The following is a 9,438-nucleotide window of genomic DNA, read 5'->3' on the forward strand; positions in this document are numbered from 1 at the left end:
CCAAACGACACAAATCGTCTGGAATCCATTTAGGTGGTTCGGCCCACACAGGACAGTAGCCTACAAGACCACACAGAACAAGTCTGACTGGACATACACACAATACATCACATTAAAACTAGACACGCGTTGATAGATAGATAGACAGAAAAGCCTAGATAGATCGATATGTTCCATTATTTGCCTTGCGGAGCCAACCAGTTCTGTGCGCGTATGCAAATTAGCCATGTGCGCGAATGTCTATTTGTTTTGAATGCGCGAATGAGTGCAGATCATGATTTGCAGATCCAGATCAGTGAAACATATTTTAACTACTACAGCACGCAGGGTTTTTTGTTCTCGGTTGTAATTAGCCTACATTTTAGGATTTTTTTTGTATTGGGGGGAATCACTGTCCTACTTGTTGTCGAAGCACTTTATCGAACAAGCAAAACCGTCTCGGCAATATGGCCAAGGTGTATGGGAGAGTTCACTATTTGATATGGCTGTCTGTAGGGCCTACTAAACGCATACGGCTCCTTTAAATGCGTCTGCATAATTGAATTGTACGTCATGAGCGACTTGAGCAACCAAAGCGAACAGAAAAATTCGCAGCGAAACTTTGTGACTCCTGGTGTGGACGTACAGTTAGAGAACCTTATTGTTACTGCTTGTCGCTGAAATGCAGCTGGCAGAGGGGCCACTTTCTCTACACACTTGTCACGTCATGTTGGGTTATTTGGACATATGCTTTTTTAATGTTTCGATACGAAACGTTTTTGACCCGCTTAGAAATGCACTATTACCGGACATATTCTGACCGCACTCCTGACAGTAAATCGGTACATCGTTTGGTTGATGTGTCCCCAATCTCTTCACTTCCATTTTTCCTCCAAAGACATTAAAGAAAACCGATTAGAAAGTAAATAATCCACTTCGTTCATTTTCATGCTAGCGCCCGCCATACTGCACTTGCGCTACTGTGCTGTGATTGGTCGAAGTTCACTGTACTGTAGCTACGGTGCTAGCTGTAAGTCCAAGGTCAGCCTTTGGGCTAAACTAATTTAGCCCAAATGGGAAGCATATGAAGGGAGCGTGTCAGGGCACCTGTCAATGAAACGTCAATGGAAACTTACGCTACCAGAGCCCGTCTACGAAGAGCCTAGGCACTTCCTATACGTCCCATTGTACCGATCTTGGTTGTAGTTCCAACAGACATCCACTAGGGGTGATAGCGCGCGAGTCCAGATTGAATTGGAGTCTATGGGGCTAGACGGCTCAATATATCTCTTTCACCTGCTTGTCGTTGAAATATCGCAAATTTTATTGTAGTTTCCGCAAGTTCAATATAGATTATAGTTCAAAAGTCGAATCAATGAGTACTTATGTCCTTTCGATTTCTTAAAGTTTGGGCTGTTGTTGGCCGTACACGCTAGCATTCTGCTAATGAATGCTGATTGGTCAGGGACGGACTTGCGACTGTTAACGACCGGAGACCCCTCTTGATGGCATCTGAAGCTGAAGCCCAATCGGAGGACTTTCCGTCAAAGTTAATTTCTGCGTACTGTATTTATATTTTCCTGCAGGCACTTTTATTTTTTATATAGTTATGTATGGTGAAACTACATGGGTATAAATGGAATTTCTTCCATTTCTTTTGTTCAATGTGTTATATACATGGTACGGTATGACAACCTTAAATAATACAGTCAATGTCCCGCTCAATAACATTTCATCTGTCATTGTCTATTTTTCGAAAATAAAGATAGTTAGATAAAAAAAGCCTCGTAAATGTGCAATGATAAACTGCTCCAACAGTGGAAATGGATTGTCCTTTTTTTCGTTTCCCAAGGACAGAATAAAGAAACGTTCTTGCTTGCTCCTGTATGAATGGTCCTGTGAATGCATTTCTATGCATTCACTGTTCTTTACAGATGGGTTTGCTTTAAGCCATTGAATTTAATTTCTCTGCCCTGCAACACATTATAAGCTACACATGTTTGTTAAATGAGAAATATGGTCTAGGTCACATTGAAACAGCAATTATACAAACATTACACCAACATTGCAACAGGCAAGTTTATTCAAACATCACACAATAAGAACAGTAACTAATAGTAAATAAACAAAAAAATTAGAAATGATTTAACAACACTGAACAAACTGAACAGAGGCAGGGAAAAAGGACAGAGGAAGAAGACTTGTCCGTTGTCACAGCATCAAGGTCCAACGGTAAAGATCAAGAAAGGAGGCATGAGGAGGAGTACAACAGAACACTGTGCTCTCTAGGAGATTGTTTACTGATGTAAACTAAGTTTATGCAGTCTTACAATTATGATTCATTCAAATCCAGATTTCTATTTCAGGAGAAAGATAGATAATCAGCCGACAGCCAGCAGATAGCAGCTAGCACTAGAAAGAAATCAATAGCGATGTCGTTACTGCCGTTCTTTTGGAAAAAGTCTGCCGAGTCAGGATCGCTTTAACTCACTTTATTTAGCAAAGGTTTGGACCAGCAAAAAGGAGGAGAATTGTACAAACACGCGTGGAGATACACTTAGGGCATTCCAAAGGATGCTTTACCTGGAGTGTTCTAGCCCTCTGGGCTATGGGTTGTAACTTTAATACTGGGCAGGCGTGGACTCAGTTATGTGCTCTGATTGGCTAAGCATGGTGCTGAACTCCCGCCTCTCTGGAAGTTGTATGTGTCTCTATGCTGCTCCCTTGTGGCTATGTGTTGGCATTACAACTTGCTTTGTGGTATGGTGCTGACCCCTTGTGGCTATGTGTTGGCATTGCAACTTGTTTTGTGGCCCTGAACTTCTGAGTTCGTCGAACACCTGGGCCGCTCGTATCTGTAGAATTGATACGTGAATGAATGGCTTCTTGTACGGACCGGACGCCTCCCTAGGATCCGGACTCCTCCTTGGGATGGGAATGAGACCTCTCTAGTCACCAAGGACATATGTGGCCTGTTGGTATGAATGTGGGAATTATGTTACATTACTAAAAAATAAGCTTTATCATCGGCACTAGTGAGGATTAAAAAAAAACACTGTGAGTAACATACATATGTAAAACATTTGCGCATTTCTTTTTTTTACAATAGCTCACTTAAACTCTCTGTAACTCGTGTATTAAGCAAAAATAAAAGCCTTACCTGAGTCAATATCACCATAAGGTGCCTTTGAGACTTCCCCATTTCCCCCCTAAAAAGCTGAGATTTTCCATTTCACTTCAATTTCATTGCATTAAGTATATGTTATGCTGTTAGAAATGCATATTGACCAAGCTCCCACACTTTTTATAAATTAACTGCAAGCAGACAATTTACATGCAAACAGCAAAATGTGTCCACCCTGTCATGAACAATTTAAAAGCAGAGTAATTACATTGTAATTACATAGTGATTATAAAATGTACATTTTCAGAAAGGTATTTAGTCCCTTTCTCAACAATATATTTTAGTTAATGGGAAAAGTATTTGGATAATGATGAAATTATGGCAAACCATTTGTTTCTCTATAAAATCCAGTAGGGCCGAGATCGTTTATTGGCCTGTGGCATGTGCCACCGCGACCACTGACATACCATGGCATATGCCGTTCTGGAACGGTAACTGCCGTTCTGAAACGGTAACTACCGTTCTGAAACGGTAACTGCCGTCGCGACCACTGACATACCATGGCATATGCCGTTCTGGAACGGTAACTACCATTCTGAAACGGTAACTGCCGTTCTGAAACGGTAACTGCCGTCGCGACCACTGACATACCATGGCATATGCCGTTCTGGAACGGTAACTGCCCTTCTGAAACGGTAACTACCGTTCTGAAACGGAAACTACCGTTCTGAAACGGTAATGCCATGGCATATGCCTTTCTGGAACGGTATCTACCGTTCTGAAACGGTAACTGCCGTTCAGGTGGAACGGTAACTGCAGTTCCCAACAATGGTATGTGACACCAGCATAACTCCTCCGTATAATTTCAAGACAGGTATTGCCATAAATGTAAAGGTATATATATTTGGTATTTATTGACACAATATCACAACATAACGCCGTAAATAAAGGGATTTACACGTTTCTCTCGTCCGTGCTGTTGTAAGGATATTTCCGATCTGTTTGTTGTTGCTTTTGTAATGACAGATGCTTTTGAAAACAGCCGGACTTGCTCCGGTGACGGTAGTTATAGCCTAGCCTTCTAGGTGGCCATAGAGCTATAGTCTATTGCTTTGTTCCAATATCCATACTATCCGCAGTCATTATACTTTATTTTAGTATGACTTATTTTTTATATAGTTTGAGTACGTAGTGCGTTGCAATTAAGATCAGGGCGAAAGGAAGTGTAGTGAAAGGACCCGAATGGTATACTCAAAACGGTCAAACCGATGAGTGTGGATTGATGTACACCTTTCGTGCTCCACAGCAGCGATCTTAGCTACGTAGCTGAAGAGGCGGGGCCAGGCTGAGCCAACGTCGGCGCATTTTCTTTAATAGGTCCATGCATTTTCCACGTATCCTGCATTAATGGAACATGGTAATTACCAGTAGATATTCCTTTCCTGTGGTATTTGCCCGTTCATACACACATACCACTCATGATTCACAGCTACACAATCATTCTTATAAAAACGGTAGGTGCCAGTAGAAACTGGTAATTACCATTTTCCATGAGTGGCATGCCAGCGGAAAAACGGTAGGTGCCAGTAGAAACTGGTAATACCATTTTCCATGAGTGGCATGCCAGCGGAAAAACGGTAGGTGCCAGTAGAAACTGGTAATTACCATTTTCCATGAGTGGCATGCCAGCGGAAAAACGGTAGGTGCCAGTAGAAACTGGTAATACCATTTTCCATGAGTGGCATGCCAGCGGAAAAACGGTAGGTGCCAGTAGAAACTGGTAATTACCATTTTCCATGAGTGGCATGCCAGCGGAAAAACGGTAGGTGCCAGTAGAAACTGGTAATACCATTTTACATGAGTGGCATGCCAGCGGAAAAACGGTAGGTGCCAGTAGAAACTGGTAATTACCATTTTCCATGAGTGGCATGCCAGCGGAAAAACGGTAGGTGCCAGTAGAAACTGGTAATACCATTTTACATGAGTGGCATGCCAGCGGAAAAACGGTGGTTCCAGTAGGAAATGGAACTTCCGATTAACATAATTGGCTTGCCAGCGGAAAAACTTTTGGCCTGTATGCCATGATACCACTGGATCATGTTGATATAGAAAGGTTTATGACACTGGATCAGGGTTAAATGATAGGAACCTATAGGCCCACTTAAAATATTTGGTTAAACACCAATAAGAACAGATGCAAAACTTAATATTTGGCCTATTGAATAGTTATGAGCTGAAGCAGTCATACAGTAGGCTTTATTATAGGCTACGCTACTAGAACATCTTGATAAAACACGAGTGGAAAAATGGATGACTGTCTAGCCATAGCCTACAGTGCCACCCCTATAGGGACCTGGCTCTGGTGCACTAACCGGAAACTACGATCGCAACCGCAATAAACATCTCGCTTTGAACGGTGAACTCTTTACACATAGTAGTTATAAAGCTATTAAAACTACAAAATGACTCCATTAATGCAGGATACGTGGAAAATACATGGACCTATTAAAGAAAATGCGCCGACGTTGGCTCAGCCTGGCTCCGCCTCTTCAGCTACGTAGCTAAGATCGCTGCTGTGGAGCACGAAAGGTGTACATCAATCCACACTCATCGGTTTGACCGTTTTGAGTATACCATTCGGGTCCTTTCACTACACTTCCTTTCGCCCTGATCTTAATTGCAACGCACTACGTACTCAAACTATATAAAAAATAAGTCACACTAAAATAAAGTATAATGACTGCGGATAGTATGGATATTGGAACAAAGCAATAGACTATAGCTCTATGGCCACCTAGAAGGCTAGGCTATAACTACCGTCACCGGAGCAAGTCCGGCTGTTTTCAAAAGCATCTGTCATTACAAAAGCAACAACAAACAGATCGGAAATATCCTTACAACAGCACGGACGAGAGAAACGTGTAAATCCCTTTATTTACGGCGTTATGTTGTGATATTTTGTCAATAAATACCAAATATATATACCTTTACATTTATGGCAATACCTGTCTTGAAATTATACGGAGGAGTTATGCTGGCGTCACATACCATTGTTGGGAACTGCAGTTACCGTTCCACCTGAACGGCAGTTACCGTTTCAGAACGGTAGTTACCGTTCCAGAACGGTAGTTACCGTTTCAGAACGGTAGTTACCGTTTCAGAACGGCAGTTACCGTTCCAGAACGGCATATGCCATGGTATGTCAGTGGTCGCGACGGCAGTTACCGTTTCAGAACGGTAGTTACCGTTTCAGAATGGCAGTTACCGTTTCAGAATGGCAGTTACCGTTCCAGAACGGCATATGCCATGGTATGTCAGTGGTCGCGACGGCAGTTACCGTTTCAGAACGGCAGTTACCGTTCCAGAACGGCATATGCCATGGTATGTCAGTGGTCGCGGTGGCACATGCCACAGGCCATTAAACGATCTCGGCGTCTCTCATAAAATCTGCGAGAGTTGCACTTTCCTTTCTAATCAAAATCTAACAACAAAGATATCTGGTCAAACTTTCAAACAATACTATTTGGCCCTCATTTGTTTATAAAGGAATCACACAAAAGATGTTGCTAACTTGTGAAAATAGTTTGTTTATTTCTCTAAAACATAAAACTAACAGGGTGGAAAGTGGCATGACAGGGTGGACCCTGGGCATGACAGGGTGGACACGTTGTGAAATGTCATTGAATGGCCTCATAAATGCGAGGAACAATGCAAGAACATTATTTAAAAAAAATGCCTTTTCCCATGTAGGGGGAAATTACCAGTTGAACAGACTGGTTTTGATCCACTCAACCTGCATGCAGCCACTAAATAAAGATGCCCAAAATGAGACATTAAAGTGGCCTTCCAGCGTTAAACTCTGTACATCATTCTGCACAGTGAAAGTCAAAGATTCAACTGTAGAACAAGAAGAAAAATGTTTTTAAGTAGAGAACAGTTGATTTGAAAAAAACAGAATATTACAGAAAGATAACTTGGACGCATCTCCCTTTCTGCAGAAACATGGCTCAGTTCTGCAGTTGCTGTTCCACATACTTCCATGCAGACGCTTCAATCTGTACAGAGCGCTTGTTCAGAGTGTCTTTCCACATGCTGGGGACTTGTCAGATGATACAGGAACATTAGCTAGAGTGACCTCTTGAAGGTTAAAGCAGGGGCAGTCCAAAACACCTTCCTCCCTTTTACACAGACATGAAATGTCTCTGTATTTCATTTGGCCAGGTGTCAGACTGATAGCTTGGTGGATTCTCATAGTGCCTTTTATGGCAGCTATTGCAGGTACCTCCAGCTTTGATTCTATATCCCTCTCTGGGATGAAGAACAGCTCGACAGATGTGTCCAGGCTTTTCAGCTTGTTATACAAGCTCTGGGCATCAGGAATGTCTCCTCCATGGGCTACAATCCGGTCTGCTGACCTCTTGAGGGCCCCACCCACACCGTCTGGTGCCCCCTCTCCATGACTAGCCTCAAAGAAATTCCACGTTATTTCTTTGAAGCCATACTCGTAGGGTTCCGTTGAGAGGTAGAAGAAATTTCCCTTTTGTCGATACTGCGTTGCAGGCCCATCGCTGAAAAAATGAAGTGTGCTGACTTGAGGGTGTCGTTCTCTCACTACCTTCAGAACTGGATCAATGTGGGCTCAGATGGCCACAGGGTCATATCTTCTGGAGGGTGATATGGAACAGAAGGTGTGTGGCGCTTGTTCACCAGTGGTGTAGAGCACTCCAGTGTGCAGACTGGCCTGCTTGTGTGAACCTCAAAAATGCACGGATTGGATTTCTTTGCTGTACTTACATGAGTAATTTTCGCTAAAATCGATATGGATGAGGGACTCATTGTGCTTCAGAATCCTCCTGAGCTCCCTGTAGGCATCAAACTGCCATTTAATGTTGAAGACATGTCTCCTAAAATGGAGAAGCCTCTCCTGGAAATCTGTGTTAAGGTCATGCTCTGTTGTTGTTATCTCCCTTTTCACTGTTATTGTTGACACCTTCTCATCCTTCTTGATCTTCTCTGTCATCCACTGAGATAAACGAATGTTCTCTTCCCCAGGGGTTTTCAGCATCAGGGGTGACAAGTTAGGAGGCATTCATTGCACTCACCATAAGTACAGACCTTGGCTTTCGGGTCACACATGGTTGCTTCAGACATTTCCTCGATGTTTCTTGAGGACAGTAACCCTTGGCTCTGGAAGGCATTGGCAATGAATTGCAAATGCTCATGTTTTTTGCAGAGACATCTGTCACGGTCAGAGGAAGAGGGGGTTACCACCCAAAAGGGTCTGAGACGGCAATAGGAGGTGTATGACATGTGGCCAATGCGCTCTGAGAGAAAGCGCCTTTGCAAGTTCTTCATTGTATCAGTAAGCAACCTCTTTTGCATTTTTTTCTTCAGCCGTGTGACTTGTTTATACCGTGTGTTTGTTTGCGGCCGAACTTCATCTCGAAGAAGAAATGATTTAACGTTCTTCCTAATCTCATTTCGACTGAAGCACCTCCTCCCACGGTAGGTCAGATCTACAGGATACTTTGCTCTCTTCGTAGAGTAGCCAAAAGCAGTCTGGGCATGCTTTTGGAGCTTATACTTCTTCAGAATGTTTCCACTGACCACTTTTGCTATCAGCTGCTTCTCTCTCTTTTGGTATGCTCTTTTGACTGGTGAATACACTTTTTGACCTGCCAACAAAGCATTGACTTTTGTACGTGGTGATTTGGACACGCTTTCTTTCTTGGCCCGATGGTACCTCTTCTTATATTTCTCAGTTTTACTTTTCTCTTTTGCAAGCTGTGCCTCTAATGTTTCGATCTGTTTTTTCAGTTTTCTCTTCGCACTCCTTCGAATGCTTTCCCCTTGACGCCGTTGCCTGAAACACCAAATATTTGTAAGGATTTTTTATAAGATTTTAGCCAGTTAAATATCAATATGTCATTTTACGGGGACATAAACAGTTGATAATTGCCTTCAAATAAATCTAAACTTTCTAATGAGTCTCATCAGCTAAACAACAATGATCTAACCTGGAGGGCCCTGGCTCACGTAGATTTTCAGGAGTTTCAGCAGGGGAGCTGGGTGGTGTCTCTGACTGTAGCAAAGCACTGGCCTTGTTTCTGGTTCTGGCTTGACTTTTTGCCTCTCTCCATTTCTTTCTTTTTGCCCTCTTTTCTCTCTCACTGAGCTCATTGACACCTTTCTTCTTTCCAGTCTCTGTCTTTTTTCCATTTGTCCCTTTCTTTCTCAAGGTACTTTCTTTTTCTGTCTGGGTCAGCATCACGACGTTCCCGATATCTCCTTGCTATCTCACCTCCTTTCGATCTCATTCCTTGAAAAAAGCGATT

This window comes from Gadus morhua, unplaced genomic scaffold (assembly GCF_902167405.1).
Source record: "Gadus morhua unplaced genomic scaffold, gadMor3.0, whole genome shotgun sequence".
Classification (NCBI taxonomy): domain Eukaryota; kingdom Metazoa; phylum Chordata; class Actinopteri; order Gadiformes; family Gadidae; genus Gadus; species Gadus morhua.